Below are 18,485 nucleotides of genomic sequence, written 5' to 3' on the forward strand. Positions count from 1 at the left end.
AGTGAAAGGTGTTTCTGCCTACATTTTTAATATTTTATTCGCTCCTAAAACATCACAGAATCACCTCCAGCGTAATCTAAGCATCCCTCACACACTGTTGGTCAGACACCTCAATGGACCATCCGCCCACTAGACTCCTTCTGTCATCTGAAAAGAGGTAAAACAGCGACTTCCGTCCCACGCCACACTATCCACCTACAGTCGTCTGCTGCCCGCTGAATCCGTGAAGCCTTATGTGCAACTTGAGCAACGGGATTCTGCGAAGTTCCCATCACCGAATAATGAGTGAATCCAGTTGCCTTCGCAGGGTTCGCTCGAAAAGTAGTTGAGACGGGCATTTGTAACGGACAGCAGCAATTCCTGTCGTGTTTGCCGGCCGCGGTGGTCTCGCGGTTCTAGGCGCGCAGTCCGGGACCGTGTGGCTGCTACAGTCGCAGGTTCGAATCCTGCTTCGGGCATGGATGTGTGTGATTTCCTTAGGATAGTTAGGTTTAAGTAGTTCTAAGTTCTAGGGGACTGATGACCACAGCTGTTAAGTCCCATAGTGCTCAGAGCCATCCTGTCGTGTTTGAAAACGATTGTCATTGATCAAGCGTGATAATCGTCTTTGGTCTCTGTATGTTATGACTGTTTTATGAACTCTCTTGCTACGTACTGTTACATGTTTCCAGAATGGTACACCATTCCTTGTAGATAAAACTAAAAAAAAACGGAACTAAGGAAGCAATTAATAATAGAGTAATGAAACATGGAGAATACGTTTGTGTAGGTAAAATATTTCAGTTATCAACATTGCAATAGCACAGATTAACGTAAACGCGAGATACGTTATTGAAAATGTGAAATGCTGGTGTAATAATAACCGATGTAACAGCCAGAATATTGAATGCAAGCGTGCAAAATTGTATGTATTTTGTTGTACAGGCGCCAGATGAGAGTTTCTGGGGAGGAATTCCATGCCTGTAGTTGGTCGGTCAATACATGGACGGTTAATGATAGTCGTGAATGACACTGGAGTTATCGTCCGATGTGATGTCCCATATGTGCTCGATTGGCGACATATCTAGTGATCCAGCAGGCTCAATATTCTGCGGAGCATGGTGGGTTACAACAGTGGTATGTGGGTGAGCGTTACGCCGTTGGAAAAAAAAAAAAAAAACTGGAATGCTGTTTATGAATGGCAGGACAGCTGGTCACCAGACTGACGTACAATATAGGAGTCTGGGCGCGTGCAATAACCACGAAATCGCCCACCAGACCATAACTCCAGATGTAGGTCCAGTGGGACAGGTTGGCTGCAGACCCTCAACTGGCCTCCCTCTAACCAAAACGCGGCCATCACAGGCATCGAGGTAGAACCAGCTATCATCAGAAAACACAACAGACTTGCACCCTGCACTACAGTGAGCTCTCGCTGTACCATGCTGAAGTTGGAAACGGCGGTGGTTTCGCGACAGTGGAATGCACGCTACAGAGCCTCTGGCTCGGAGCTGTCCTTGGTTTAACTGATTTGTAGCAGTTCATTGTATCACAGTAGTACCAACTGGTGCTCAAATTGCAGCTGCGCATGCAGTACGATACATCACAGGTACACGCTGAGAACGATAGTCTTCTGTCTCGATAGCGCCACGTGGCCATCCAGATCCCGGTCTTCTTGCAACCGTACATTCTCGTGACCACCGCTGCTAGCAGACATGTACAGTCGCTACATTCCTACCAAGTCTTTCTGCAATATCGCAGGCGGAAGATCCAGCTTCTCGTAGCCCAATTGCACTACCTCGTTCCAACTTAATGAGGTGCTGATAACGGCGTCTTTGGCACCTTAAATGGATTCTTGTAGCCGGCCATTGTGACCTAGCGGCTTAGGCTCTGTAGTCCGGAACCGCGCTGCTGCTACGGTCGCAGGTTCGAATCCTGCTTCGGGCATGGATGTGTGTGACGTCCTTAGGTTAGTTAGGTTTAAGTAGTTCTAAGTTCTAGGGGACTGATGACCTCAGATCTTAAGTCCCATAGTGCTCAGAGCCATTTTTGCATTCTTGTCTAACGTCAACACAACACATCCTATCTCGAAGGTAACTAACGCTTACGACCGTTACAGCGAATATTTAAAGCAAATCTGATTTGCATTCTCGCAGTGGTGCTGCTAGCGCCAACCTTAAGCCGTCGGCACACGGACCGTGCTGTCGAACGTTAACGCTGAGCGTGCCAAGTTCAACGTGCTGCTGAACGCTCAGGAACGATGTGACTCGCGCATACGGTACGTGGGTCCCAACGTGGTATACGTGATCGCAACGCACTCAAGCGGCAGTTGTGGGATGTTTCTAGTTCGTAAATCACACTGCTTACTCAACAGGCGCGTGTAAAATTCACACGTTATCTCTATTAAAACGCACGTTTCCTCCATTGTTCATATCCTAGTCACATTGTTCTATATGTAATATACACAAATAAAAACTTCAATATCGTTGTACATGTTTTAAGACAGAAATGGAAGTACCATGTCGAATCAATAAGGAGACAGGCTTATAAAAGTTCCATTACAAACAGTGCGACACAAATTTGCAATAGTTTCCCACATAAGATAAACACTATTTTATCTTTCCCATATTTTAGTAAAACTATAAGGTCATTCTTACTTGATCACTGTTCCTACCCAGTAGTAGAATCTTTACAACATATAAATTATGAAACTCAAAAGAAAAACGAACAAAATATTTTTATACAAGTAGCGCAAGATGTCCTGTAAATTAAGCCAATCGAACAAACTCACTCCTAAAAAAAATGTATATTTTAGAATATACTTACATTAAACGTATAATAAAGCATCAGAACCTATTGTATATGCGAATGTTAGGAAAAAATTATTTAGTCTTGGCGAGACGCGAACCACCATCAGATTATGATTCTGGTCATGTATCATCAACGCTACTCATTACGCTTTTTTTTTTTTTTTTTACTTTTATCTAATTTTGTTCGGTTTCGTTCGTTGCATCTGCTCGGGGCGGACGTCGTAAGATATCCGTTTAAGTTCGTTGTTGATCGATTAACTCAGTTTTTTTTATTACAGAGGGGGATTGTTTGCAGCAGCATAATAAGGTTTATTTTGTAGTGTGGGATTAAACTCCACGCGTGATCCGAAGCACGGACCCCACGGGGGTGCCCAGCATGCGCAACATGCAGGGCAGAGGTGGAGGCTCGTGTTCGGAAGTCTGAAAATTCCAGCGCCGGCAGGGGATATAACCCCGGCCCGGCTGGGTCGCTCTAAAGTCACATCAGTTCGTTTGTGGCCACTTGCTAAATGCTTTAACCGTAGCTATGTCACTAACAGAAATTTAATTATAATAAATTGTACCAAGAACAATGTGTTTTTGGTGGATCCTCAGTTTGTCGCTGCCTTCAAATGACATACTCTCATAATACGCAACTTACAATAATTCTTTTGACACGAATATGACGTATCTCATTATTTTATTGCAACAAATCACGCAGTTAACTCAGGGGTTTCGAGTGATTCTCAATTTGCTGGTGCTCAGAAACGACATATATATATACCTATAGGCTTGAACTGAATGCCAATATGGCGCCTCACAGCTCAATGCTGAAGAGAGATGGCGTGCATGTGACGTAGGTGGCGTTATGCCGTCTGATTGGTCAACGCTCAGACGCAAAATCAGAATATCTGACATGCTACATATTGCTCTGCACGTTCGGAAAGACTACCGAACGTCCTGTTCCACGCTATGACGTCAGAAACTCGGCACGCTCAACGCTCAACGTTTGGATGCACGGTCCGTGTGCCGACGGCTTTAAGCGACTGGCCTGAAATGTGAATAGAAATCATCTTTCAGACGTGGAAACACGCCTACCAACGTTCGTTCATTATGTAAACTAAAGGTGGAGGGGGAGAAATGAAAAGAAAGCGAAGGGAGAACTGATGTCAGCTGCGTCGGGACTTCATGCCGAGTCAGCAGCGACGAGTGAAAATGTGTGATGGATCGGGATACGAACCCGGAATGTGGTGTTTACACAACAGTTGTGTTATTAACCACTGCGCCACCCACACACAGTGTTTATCGCAGCTACGCAGACTACCTCGGCACGCCTCCTGGCCGAGCCACATTCCCAAGTAGCACCACCTATCCGCAGACACCATCCATGCCCTGCATTATCCGTACTTTGAGATTCCCGCATGAGATCGGACGTATTTGTGCATCCACAATAAAGGTGATGGATTCATTGTCCATCGAAGTGACTCAGTTATATGAATCCATGGTGTCTGTGAACTTGTCCGAAAGAGCAGACACCATGTGGAATCCGCAGCTGTAATACGTGTTATGTGAATTGGTTGGCTGAGGGGGAAGTCCCGAAGCAGCTTACATCAATAATCCCTTTCCTTTCCTTCCCTTTCATTTCTTCCACCTCCACCTTCAAATGGTTCAAATGGCTCTGTGCACTAAGGGACTTAACATCTGAGGTCATCAGTCCCCTAGATTTAGAACTACTTAAACCTAACTAACCTAAGGACATCACGCACATCCATGCCCGAGGCAGGATTCAAACCTGCGACCGTAGCAGCAACACGGCTACAGACTGAAGCGCCTAGAACCACTCGGCCACAGCGGACGGGCCTCTACCTTCAATTTACCTATTATGTGCCATACCTGGCGTCTGTTCTTTCGGACATGTCCGAAAGAACACACACCCCACATTCATCTAACTTTATGTGCGATTATTTTCCATCAGTGAATGTTCGACTGAGCTTCTACGTCAACTAATCGGGATAACATTCACTGTGTGGTGGTGTGCACTACGAAATACAGCTGCTGCTTTGCGCCATTCCTTCACGTCTTCACCTCAGCCCAATCGTATGCGTCTGCTTCCACACATTCGAGTGCTCGTCTTGTCGCTCTGCTGCACCCATCGCTGCCAAATATCAGTAAGTTATATTTACCTGGTAGTCCAATGGGATCACACCACTATTAAGAAATTTTGTATTTCTTTCGTAAACCAGTCCTAAGGAGCCAAAATAAAGGTGAAACGCGTCATTGGGAAACAGTAAAAATTTTAAAAGTGCATCGAAGACTGCTTGTTTCTTCATATAATGCATACTGACGGCTGTACCGACCCAGGAATGAAACGGAAAAAGTCTCACAATTGTCGTATTTTTCTAAAAAAAAATCTTGCGCTAAACACTTGTCACTACAACGAATCAGAACCTTCGAAACAAGACGATGGAAATACATTTGTGCTAAAATATAATCGAGGCATTATAAGAAAACGTGATGAGCGTTTATTTACGGTTCTTTCCTGCTTGTACGGCAAATATACGCTCCATTATTCGAAGCAAGTACATCACGCAGTCACTTCACTCTCACAATAAATACACTCCTGGAAATTGAAATAAGAACACCGTGAATTCATTGTCCCAGGAAGGGGAAACTTTATTGACACATTCCTGGGGTCAGATACATCACATGATCACACTGACAGAACCACAGGCACATAAACACAGGCAACAGAGCATGCACAATGTCGGCACTAGTACAGTGTATATCCACCTTTCGCAGCAATGCAGGCTGCTATTCTCCCATGGAGACGATCGTAGAGATGCTGGATGTAGTCCTGTGGAACGGCTTGCCATGCCATTTCCACCTGGCGCCTCAGTTGGACCAGCGTTCGTGCTGGACGTGCAGACCGCGTGAGACGACGCTTCATCCAGTCCCAAACATGCTCAATGGGGGACAGATCCGGAGATCTTGCTGGCCAGGGTAGTTGACTTACACCTTCTAGAGCACGTTGGGTGGCACGGGATACATGCGGACGTGCATTGTCCTGTTGGAACAGCAAGTTCCCTTGCCGGTCTAGGAATGGTAGAACGATGTGTTCGATGACGGTTTGGATGTACCGTGCACTATTCAGTGTCCCCTCGACGATCACCAGTGGTGTACGGCCAGTGTAGGAGATCGCTCCCCACACCATGATGCCGGGTGTTGGCCCTGTGTGCCTCGGTCGTATGCAGTCCTGATTGTGGCGCTCACCTGCACGGCGCCAAACACGCATACGACCATCATTGGCACCAAGGCAGAAGCGACTCTCATCGCTGAAGACGACACGTCTCCATTCGTCCCTCCATTCACGCCTGTCGCGACACCACTGGAGGCGGGCTGCACGATGTTGGGGCGTGAGCGGAAGACGGCCTAACGGTGTGCGGGACCGTAGCCCAGCTTCATGGAGACGGTTGCGAATGGTCCTCGCCGATACCCCAGGAGCAAGTGGCGGTGCGGTCCCCTACGGCACTGCGTAGGATCCTACGGTCTTGGCGTGCATCCGTGCGTCGCTGCGGTCCGGTTCCAGGTCGACGGGCACGTGCACCTTCCGCCGACCACTGGCGACAACATCGATGTACTGTGGAGACCTCACGCCCCACGTGTTGAGCAATTCGGCGGTACGTCCACCCGGCCTCCCGCATGCCCACTATACGCCCTCGCTCAAAGTCCGTCAACTGCACATACGGTTCACGTCCACGCTGTCGCGGCATGCTACCAGTGTTAAAGACTGCGATGGAGCTCCGTATGCCACGGCAAACTGGCTGACACTGACGGCGGCGGTGCACAAATGCTGCGCAGCTAGCGCCATTCGACGGCCAACACCGCGGTTCCTGGTGTGTCCGCTGTGCCGTGCGTGTGATCATTGCTTGTACAGCCCTCTCGCAGTGTCCGGAGCAAGTATGGTGGGTCTGACACACCGGTGTCAATGTGTTCTTTTTTCCATTTCCAGGAGTGTATAAATGACCTAGTAGTAAACATGGTTCACATGGCTCAGCACTGTGGGACTCAACTGCTGTGGTCATAGAAGTACTTAAACCTAACTAACCTAAGGACATCACACACATCCATGTCCGAGGTAGGATTCGAACCTGCGACTGTAGCGGTCGTGCGGTTCCAGACTGTAGCATCTTTAACCGCTCGGCCACTCCGGCCGGCTGACCTAGTAGTAGATTGTGTCGGAAGTTCCATGCGGCTTTTCGCGGATGATGCTGTAGTATACAGAGAAGTTGCAGCATTAGAAAATTGCAGCGAAATGCAGGAAGATCTTCAGCGGATAGGCAATTGGTGCAGGGAGTGGCAACTGACCCTTAACATAGACAAATTGAATGTATTGCGAATACATAGAAAGAAGGGTCCTTTATTGTTTGTTTATATGATAGCGGAACAAACACTGGTAGCAGTTGCTTCAGTAAAATACCTGGGAGTATGCGTACGGAACGATTTGAAGTGGAATGATCATATAAAATACATAGTTGGTAAGGCGGGTGCCACGTTGAGATTCATTGGGAGAGTCCTTAGAAAATGTAGTCCATCAGCAAAGGAGGTGGCTTACAAAACATTCGTACGACCTATACTTGAGTATTGCTCATCAGTGTGGGATCCGTACCAGGTCGGGTTGACAGAGGAGATAGAGAAGATCCAAGGAAGAGCGGCGCTTTACGTCACAGGGTTATTTGGTAAGCGTGATAGCGTTACGGAGATGTTTAGCAAACTCAAGTGGCAGATTCTGCAAGAGAGGCGCCCTGCATCGCGCTGTAACTTGCTGTCCAGGTTTCGAGAGGGTGCGTTTCTGGATGAAGTATCGAATATATTACTTCCCCCTACTTATACCTCCCGGGGAGATCATGAATGTAAAATTAGAGAACTCGCACGGAGGCTTTCCGGCAGTCGTTCTTCCCGCGAACCATACGCGACTGGAACAGAAACGGGTGGTAATGACAGTGGCACGTGAAGTGCCCTCCGCCACACACCGTTGGGAGGCTTGCGGAGTATAAATGCAGATGTAGATGTAGATATACGCATGAAAGTATCGATAAATAAATTTTCAATTCATCTTGATTCCTCGTTATACCTTCTGCATTCTTCGATTATATCTCGCCATGAATGCACCGATTACCTTTATTACTGTTCCTTTCTGAAGAAGCATGACTCGTCGCGTTACACGTGTTTGAAAAAACAAAGAAAAAGTATATTCTGTAAGGGCTGACTTCTAAGCTGTAGCCCCATTAATCTACACAAAGCTCCGACCGCGGTGGTCTAGCGGTTCTAGGCGCGCAGTCCGGAGCCGCGCGACTGCTACGGTCGCAGGTTCGAATCCTGCCTCGGGCATGGATGTGTGTGATGTCCTTAGGTTAGTTAGGTTTAAGTAGTTCTAAGTTCTAGGGGACTGATGACCACAGATGTTAAGTCCCATAGTGCTCAGAGCCATTTGAATCTACACAAACGACGCTGAATAATGACTTGCGCTCCTTTATTTGTATTCAACAGTCTTGTGAAAATTTGAACCTCAGTTTCCCTAAAATACTTCAGAGGCGCATCGTACTAGAGGAGAAAGAGAATGTACTGCAACCGTGCAAACAATGTGCAGCATCGACCTGTTGGATGTATAGTTTCCTCATACATGCGACTAAAGTTACTATCCGTTTTTTATCACTCTTGAAATGATAAGTGTGGTATTAATGGTTGTCTGCTGCGTACAGATGACACAAGTTGTAAGCAGCGCCGCTGGTTTATACAATGCTAGTTTTGTGCAGCACTATACTTCAACATACTAAACTTCTGCGCCGTACGTTTTTTATAAGTGAACTACGGAAAACATTTCACGCAAGTTTAATAGAGTTTAAGTTAATAATGTGTTTATTTCGGAGAAATACCGACCTCCTTCGCCACCGACTGTTGACGAAACAGCTTGTTTCCTGTCCCCGAAAGAGAGAAGATGCAGGAATCCACTTAAACATTTATAAGCCAATGAGAAACGCAGTAGTGAACGTCCGAGGGCTGTGATCACCTCGGGTCACAAATATTAATATAGCATGACGACAGAGGCGCATTAATAATAACCGTTCTGTGGACTGCAGGGATGCTTGTTGACCCTCGTGGAATGTAAATAAGCTTACAGCGTGCCCCTTGGGTTTAATGTACGCCACTTAGGTCGGCACAATTGCTGTCCACAATGGTTCGCATTCACCTTACTCCGCGCTGCGTCACATACTACCTCTACTTACAAATCACTGCTGTCAAGGGTATACGGAACGCCCTATGCTTACAATGTTAAATTGAGCTAAAAGTTAGAAACATTTTCTCATTTGTTATTTGGACGATACTCTTGATTTTTTCACAGAACGCAATGTTCTGCTTTTATGCTGAATTATTAATTTTGAAAAAATAATGTATAGTTTTTCAGATATTTTATTTTTTGTAAATGTTATACATTTTAACAAGTATTTTAAAATTTACATACCTTATACACAAAAAAACTAAAGTTACGGGAAATTAGCTTCAAAGTTTCTACTTCAGTACGAGCCTGCTCCATAGCTTGTATCATCAGAATCGTCCAACAGCTTCCTCTTGATGGCTCTGCTATGCTGTCTAGCCATCTTTGAATATACTTTTATGGCATTATCTGAAGACCTGAGCCGTTCCTTGTCCAAACAAAGCATAGCTGCAGCAGTTCGTAGTCCTACACAGAGCCCCGACGTCTGCAGAACTTTGCACTTTGTTATATTGCCCTGATTGAATGATGAAACAGCATCATAAATGCCAAAGTGAAGTGTGTTTATACCCACAAACACAGTTTTAGTCAATTCCATATCATATGGTTCACACACTCATTTGGATTTTGAGTCCGGCCATGAAGACATTTCTTTAGTAGACTAATATCTGCGAGGTCTCGGAATATTGGTTTTATTTAATCCATTATGGCAGGTGGCAGGTGATAAGGGTGATTGTATTGTTTCTTAGTTACCTTGCCTCTGTTGTACTTGCACCAACTATCGTCTCCTTTTGGACATAGCCCATGTTGGGGTATTCTCATTATTTGAAGCTGTATGAAAAAACAGAGCCCAGACTGCTCTTCTCATTAATTCTGCATCTCCTGTATTCTGTCTTATTGCTAGACCATAGCACATCTGAATATGATCTATTGTAGCATCTGTCAGTCTATTTTTCCCATCTAAAGTTCTTCCATCACTCAGTTTCTTGCCTTTCATGCTAGCATTGAGCCGTCGAAGTCTTGATCCCATCCTTTTCTGAACATGGCCAACACACTACAGTTTGGAAATTTTCACATCGTTACCATAGGGTCACAGTTCCTCAATTTCTTTGAAAGCCTTTGAATCACCATCTCCAAGATAATTTATGTTTCTAACGTTGTACCATTTTACTGAGCGTTGATAAATACTTCTTACACCAGCGATTTCCATACCACCACTTGACCCATAGTAATTTGCCATGCACTCCTCTTCATGTTTATTTTTCATTTTCTCCTTGCATCTGCAATGCTTGGAAAGTATTGTCACATCAACTACCTTACCAGTGTCCACACTTGTAGCTGTTACTACACCATTCAGAGAAGTGTGGCCTCTCTTCTGCCAGCTTCCATCAAAAGCTATGGACAAGTCTCTGCTATTATTATTTTCAACAACTGCTTCCTCAACAGCATCTTTCATGTTTTCCTGTGCCACATCTTCTACAGCAGAGCCTATTGCAATTAAGTGTTTGTTAAATTTTGAAGGTGGAGGAGGGAGGTTCATCACACCACACGACATGGCACCTGCAGCCCTGCCCTTTCCTATACACCGTAATCCATAAACCAGTCTAATGTTTATATCGTATAGTTTACCTGTATCTGCAGTAACATGTGAGGAATTGAAGAATGTAACACTGTGTTTGCAATAACTGCACATCAACTCTAATTCACAAGCAAGTCCTACATGTAAGTTTGTTTTCAATGAAAAACCACATTTTCTACATTGTTTGCAGCACACATTGTTCTCCAAAACGTCTGATAATAAAGAGACGTTAATTACCTCATATTTTGTAGTCCTAGCATTTAGTTTCTTGTATACTTCTTCAATTCCAGCTAGTTTTCTTCTTGAAGCACTTTCCGGTGTAGTGGCAGCAGCATCACTCAATGTATCACTACCAGTGTTGAGGTTAGTCGCTACTGGGACATCAGATACTGATGAAAATGAATCAGACGAATTTTTAGTACACTTTACTTTCTTGCGCCAATGTACACGCTTTCTAAATACCTTCAGACTAGGTCTTGGCATGTTGAAGGAAAGAAAACTCAATGACTTCTCCACATACGACTTTCACAACAATGACATGGATGTACTCACAAAGGAAACAATACAAATGGTTCAGAATCTATTGTCAACTGTCTAGCAGTGTAGCCAACAGAAAATCTAACTCTCTTATGCTCAATTATATCTCTGGCAAGGCTGTCTATATCAGGTATATTTAGCGTCTCATATACAAGGTGCGGAACATCGTGTGTCGAAATTATTTTAAAAAATTATTTAAAATAGTTCTATTCACATCATCCAAATATCTTATACATGGTATTAAACGGGAGAGTCAAAATTTTTCGAAAATGCATTTACCCAAAAATCGATTTTTTCATCGAAAAACTCATTCCGTATACCCTTAAAGCACGCAGCAACTGAGCTTGTCCTTCAAATAAAGATATATTTTGTCCTGTTACTCTCCTGCCATTGAGCGACTTTTCACTAGTCACCGGCGAGCAACAAGGCCTATTGGGATCCGAGCAAAGAGCTACCATTTAGGACCGGGTGAACACTTGTTTGGCCAACACTTGCATATTGATCGTCAGTATGGGAATCGCATCAGATAAGGCAGCATGTTCCGATATAGGATCATTCAGTAAGCGCGGAGATGATCATTCGGTTCCAATGACAGAAGCTGCAAGAGAGACATTCCGTATCACGGTGTGGCCAACTGCCAAAATTTCAAGAGTGTATTTTCATAGGAGAGTCAACCAATATGTTGGTATCTCCTGTGTAAGATTAGAAAATTTCGAGCTCATATGTAGGCTTACCAGCTTAAAAGATTTCACAAAACATACACGACTGAAACAGAAATAAGAGGACGTGACAGTAGTACATAAGCTACCCTCCTCCACACACCACGAGGTGGCTTACGAGTATAGATATGGATGTGGATGTGGAAGTAGAAGTAGACGTAGAATATTAACGTTTTACGCGAAGGATGGAGTAAATCAGCACGCTACCTTATTCAGAAACCCGGAAATGTGTTAAAATGACCAGTATTAAAAAATAAAGCACTGCGAATGGTATTTTTAGACACGTGTATGATAACGTCGAAATTTTAGCCTCGACTTCATCCTTCTGGGACTCGTAGTGAAGGAAGCAATTAACATTCGCTTGGCAACGCATTTAATTAATAGAGATAGCGGCTTCAGCTAAGACAAATCTTGGAATACGGCCATTTCTGTAATAAAATCACAAAAACGTCGCGACAGTGCAGCTCGCACTGATACATCGACACCACCTTGTGGTTCGACTGCGCAGCCATAGATCTATTTCCATGTATATGCCATACGTCTTTGCCGCCGATTAAGGTCTCTGGGGCCTTGTGTATCTGTGGCCGCATGCGCAGTGGTGCGGTCCACAGCCTTAAAATGACGGAGCAAGCGCTGGAGCGTCCCTAACAAACCCCCCTCTGCTACCTCTTCCTATCGTCCCATCTGCCTCACCTCCGTGTTCAGTAAGGTCTTTGAGGCCATCCTCTCTCGCCGTATCCACCGCCACCTTAACAAGCACCGCCTCCTTCCTCTTACCCAATGTGGCTTCCGGCCTTCCTTCTCTGCTGACGACCAGCTCCTTAACCTTACCCATCTTCTTTCCCTCCAACTTAACTCCCGTCGCTCTGCTATCTTTGTTTCCCTTGATCTCCAGAACGCCTATGACCGTGTCTGGCATCCCGAGCTCCTTTTCAAACTCCAGACCTATGCTCTCCCCATCAACTTCGTCCGTCTCGTTGCTTCCTTCCTCTCCCATCGTCCCTCCTATGTGACTATCCACAGTTCCAACTCCCGTACTTTCTACCCCTCTGGCGGCGTGCCCCAAGGTTCTGTCCTTTCCCCTCTCTTCTATCTCCTGTACACTGCTGATATGCCCAAACCTCCCCCTCCTGTTCATCTTCTCCAGTTCGCTGATGACACCGCCTTCCTAGCCCTTTATCCTACCCTTCAACGGTCCCAACGTACCCTCCAAACCCACCTTGACCAATTCACCGCTTGGTGCAACCAGTGGTTCCTCCGTGTTAATCCCTCCAAAACCCAGGCGATCATCATAGGCCGCACCACCCGCTCCTTCCGCCTCCATGATTTGTACCTCACCATTTATGGCCGTCCTATCCACCTCACTCCTACCCTCAAATACCTTGGCCTCACACTCGACCGCCACCTCACCTGGACTCCCCATCTCCTTACCATCCAAAACAAAGCTCACAACTGCCTCCGCCTCCTGAAACTCCTGTCCGGCCGGACTTGGGGTCTGCATCCTTCCACCATCCTTCACACCTACAAATCCATGATCCACCCCATCCTTTGTTATGCCAGCGTCGCTTGGATTTCCGCCCCTCCCCGGTTCTATAAAGCCCTCCAAATCCTCGAACGCCATGCACTCCGCCTCGCCTTCCGCATCTGCCTTCTGTCCCCCACGCGCATCCTCTATGACCTCATCCCCTTCCCCCACCTTCTCCTTTTCCTTGAACGCATCTGCACACTATATATTGTCCGCCGCCTTGATCCCCCTCACCCCCTGGTGTCTCCCTTCCTCTCCACTCCCAACCAGTTGCCGCCCCTTTACCGTTGTGTCCCTCCCTCTCTCCATCTCCACACCCTCCATCTCCTTTCCCAACACAACTTCCACCGGATGATGAGCTTCGCCCTGACATCTACCCTTCCTACCAACTCTAACCCCCTCTTCCTGCCTCCTCCTCAGGGCTCCCTCTCCCCCCCCTCCCTCCTTCTAAGCGGATTTCCCCTCCTACTCCCCCTCCATCTCTTATGCCTTCTTTCAGTGTCTCTGCGCTCCCTCCTGCCCTGTCTTCCCTTTTCCTCTCCTGCCCCATGTATCTCCTGCCTCTTCGTGAACCCACGGTTGCCCCTCCTCTCTTCATCCCGCCGCTTCCCCAGCTGCCCCATGCTCTCCCTTCCTTTTCCATCCTCTCTGACCTTTCCCTTGGCAGGTCCCACCTGGTGGTTTTATTCTTCGTCGTGTGTGCTCCGAGTGGGTTTTAAGTGTATTGTTTAGGAGTGTTTTTAATACTGTGGCCAACTTTTAACCTGTGCATGCGCATTCAGTGTCTTCTCTGTGTGTTAAGAATCGCCAACTGTGTTTTTTAACTTTCTGGTGACTTTTTTAATTGTCCCCAATGAACGTCTACGTGTCAGTGTATTTTTAGCTCCATTTTCTCCCCTTACTCTGTTTTATATTCCCCTTTTTCTTTCCTTATATATGTATTATTTTATTCTTGTTTTAGTTGTCATGTCACTCGGCAGAAGAGCGGCGGATTTTGCTGCTGACAGCCCTCCCCTGCCCATATGGGGCAGGGGAATGAAATTACAATAAAAAAAAAAGCTGGAGCGTCAGTCACCTCGGCTCACTCTGATGGTGGCTGGACGGTACTCAGCCGAAATATTAGAAGAAGAAGTCAGATTTATGCTGCTGCACGCCAGAAATTTTATGGATCCATATTGTGAATTGTCTACCGTTTACTCTAAAGTCATACAACGAGCGCGTCTGGCCATCCTGATTTAGGTTTTCCGTGATTTTCCTAAATCGCTCCAGGCAAATGCCGGGATGGTTCCTTTCAAAGGGCATGGCCGACTTCCTTCCCCCTCCTTCCCTAATCCGATGAGACCGATGACCTCGATGTCTGGTCTCCTTCCCCAAAACAACCAAACAACAAACTTACAATGAGGGTTTTTGTTTTTGTTACAAAGTGGCAGGTTCATCCTTTATCAGTCCACTGATCAGGGAGACACTATTTCTGATTTATTTGAAATATTTCGTTATGTCTTTTCTCTTTTAATTAGTTGCTTTAGAAATGGCGTATGAGTTCGTTTAAGCGTGTGTGTCTGTAGATGTGTGTGTGTGTGTGTGTGAGAAAGAGAGAGAGAGGGAGAGAGACAGATTTTAAGGCAGAAATGTGGTTTAATACATCTTGAAACTACATTCGTAAGGGCATTAAGGGCACTGATGTGCTGCTAACGACATCGACCAAGAGGTCTATTAGTATTCTAACAAAGCACTTAATAACTGAAAGTTCTGAGAGTGTACGTTTCGAGCACAGTATTGTATGGTAGTGAAATATGGACTGTGTGAAAACGGAACAGAAGAGAATCGAAACATTTGAATTAGGTGGACTGATAAGGAATGAGGAGGTCCTCCATAGAATCTGTGAGGAAACGAATACATAGAAAACATAGAGAAGAAGAAGGTACAGGACGGCAGGACATCCGTAAGACATCACAGAACAACTTCCATGGTACTAGATGCAGCTGTAGAAAGTAGTAAGTGTAGAGGAAGACAGAGATTGTAACATGTCCAGCAAACAATTGAGGACGTAGCTTGCAAGTTCCACACCGAAACGAAGATGGTGGCTCAGGAGAAGACTCTATGGGGGCCGCATCAAACCAGTCAGAAGAGTGGTGACTCAAAAAAAAATCGTGATATAAATGGTACTGTCCATCAAACACCAATGAGGGTACTCTTGAGCACCCAGCAACCTGCGCACGTGGCACGATGCATGTTTCGAGCAGCCGTATCCATACACGACCATCGACCTGTTCTGTCGAGAAATGCTGTTCATCGCGCTAGGAGACACATATCCGTTGAGCCACAGTCCAATGTCGGCTGCACCGTTTCATGGGCATTCCTAAAGTGTTTGGATGTCATGAACACCCAAGCGCCTTTGTACTCGAGTCATCGAGTAAAACAGAATATGTGGCGTTCCCCAAGGAAGTGTTATAGGCCCTCTGTTGTTCCCGATGTATATTAACGACATAGGAGACAATCTGAGTAGCCCTCTTAGATTGTTTGCAGATGATGCTGTCATTTACCGTCTTGTAAAGTCATCAGGTGACCAAACGCCTTGCGAAATGATTTAGATAAGATATCTGTATGGTGCGAAAAGTGGCAATTGACCCTGAATAAGGAAAAGTGTGAAGTTATTCACATGAGTACTAAAAGAAATCACCTAAATTTCGATTACGCGATAAGTCACACAAATCTGAAGGGTGTATATTCAACTAAATACTTAGGGATTACAATTACAAATAACCTAAATTGGAACGATCACTTAGATAATGTTATGGGTAGAGTAAACCAAAGACTGCGGTTCATTGGCAGAACACTTAGAAGGTGCAAAGGTCTACTAAAGAAAAATGGTTCAGATGGCGCTGAGCACTGTGGGACTTAACTTCTGAGGTCATCAGTCCCCTAGAACTTAGAACTACTTAAACCTAACTAACCTAAGGACGAAACTTCCTGGCAGATTAAAACTGTGTGCCCGACCGAGACTCGAACTTGGGACCTTTGCCCGCGAAAGCCAAAGGTCCCGAGTTCGAGTCTCGGTCGGGCACACAGTTTTAATCTGCCAGGAAGTTTCATATCAGCGCACACTCCGCTGCAGAGTGAAAATCTCATTCTGGTAACCTAAGGACATCACACACATCCATGCCCGAGGCAGGATTCGAACCTGCGACCGTAGCGGTCACGCGGTCCCAGACTGTAGCGCCTAGAACCGCTCGGCCACCCCGGCCAGCTCTACTAAAGAGACTGCTTACACCACGCTTGTCCGCCCTATTCTGGAGTATTTCTGTTCGGTGTCGGATCCGCATCAGGACATCAAAAAAGTACAAAGAAGGGCAGCTCGTTTTGTATTATCGCGAAATAGGGGAGATAGTGTCACAGACATGATACGTGAATTGGAGTGGCAATCATTAAAAGCAAGTCGCTTTTCGTTGCGACGGGATCATCTCATGAAATTTCAATCACCAGTTTTCTCCTCCGACTGCGAAAAAAATTCTGTTGGCAACCACCTTCATAGGGAGAAATGATCATCACGATAAAATAAGAGAAATCAGGGCTCGCACAGAAAAATTTAAGTGCTCGTTTTTCGCGCGTGTCGTTCGAGAGTGGAACGGTAGAGAGACAGCTTGAAAGTGGCTGATTGAACCCTCTGCCAGGCACTTTATTGTGAATAGCAGAGTAATCATGTAGATGTAGATGTAGATGTACTGTTTCATCAGAGCTGCTGTGTCCTCTGGAGGCGTGCTCGGTTCATCTCTGCTTTGCAAGATGCGCGGGAGATGATGTGGACTGAGATGAGGAGACACGGTAGTCACCAGTGATGTGTCGTAAGTAGTAGTACGGAATAGGCCGATAGGTACGGTTGCAGTCATACTAAGAGGAAGTGGAACTTGTTGATTTACTTTTTCTTTAATCAATTTTTGCCATGAATTTCTTTCCTCTACAATTTCATTCAATACCTCCTTGTTAGTTACATGGTCTATCTATCTATCTAATCTTCAGCATTCTTCTGTAATACCGCCGGCCGCTGTGGTCGAGCGGTTCTAGGCGCTTCAGTCCAGAACCGCGCGACTGCTACGGTCACAGGTTCGAATCCTGCCTCGGCCATGGATGTGTGTGATGTCCTTAGGTTAGTTAGGTTTAAGTAGTTCGAAGTTCTAGGGGACTGATGACCTCAGATGTTAAGTCCCACAGTTCTCAGAGCCATTTCAACCATTTTTTTCTGTAGTGCCACATGTAAAAAACTACCATCCTCTTCGTGTCTGAACTGCTTTCTTACTTCCATACAAGGCTTCACTACATATAAATATCTTCAGAAATGATTTTCGAACACGGAAATTTATATTTATATTCGTTAACAAATTCCTAATGATTTATTCAATCCGTTAAAACACACAAACAATTAAGATAACGATCCTTCAAAGACGCGCATGAAATAAAATAATAAGAAGAAGAACAATAATCAAATGCTGTAAAGACTGCGTATTCGAAGTGGTAGCAGTTACGCCAAATACTGATTACACACCACCGGTTCGCGGAAAGCAGAGTCCCATTCCATCACGCTATTCACAAATAATTCTCCAGCTTAGAAATAAATGAAGTTTGCTATGGCGATAGACACATCAAAACTGTAACAATCATAAGTAGCTTTCAAGAGGCTAAGCAGTAATAAACGCAAAATGCGGCCGAAATAAACCACAGTTCAAAAGGTGCCCATCCGCAACCACTCTTTAAAAGTAAAGAGTTCCGGCTGGCTTATGAATCTAATATGAAAAATGAAGAACTTATGCACACACCAGCTACAGCCTCATCTTAAATCATAAAAGCTATACACTATTTTTCAAGCCTTATTTAATATTGAAAGCAAATTTTTCAAACCGACATGTCTTTGTAAAATGTACTGCATTGCGGGTCTGTCAATTATTTATTCATACACGAGTAAGTGAGTTAATATGAGCGCTTGCTTTAGCACAGCACGTTTTTAGAAAATTTGCTTTGACAAATTAGGCGTAAAAATGTCTGTGTACTTCTTTATGATTTTATGATGCGACAGTCACGGACATGTGCATCT

This window comes from Schistocerca cancellata, chromosome 1 (genome assembly GCF_023864275.1).
Source record: "Schistocerca cancellata isolate TAMUIC-IGC-003103 chromosome 1, iqSchCanc2.1, whole genome shotgun sequence".
NCBI lineage: Eukaryota > Metazoa > Arthropoda > Insecta > Orthoptera > Acrididae > Schistocerca > Schistocerca cancellata.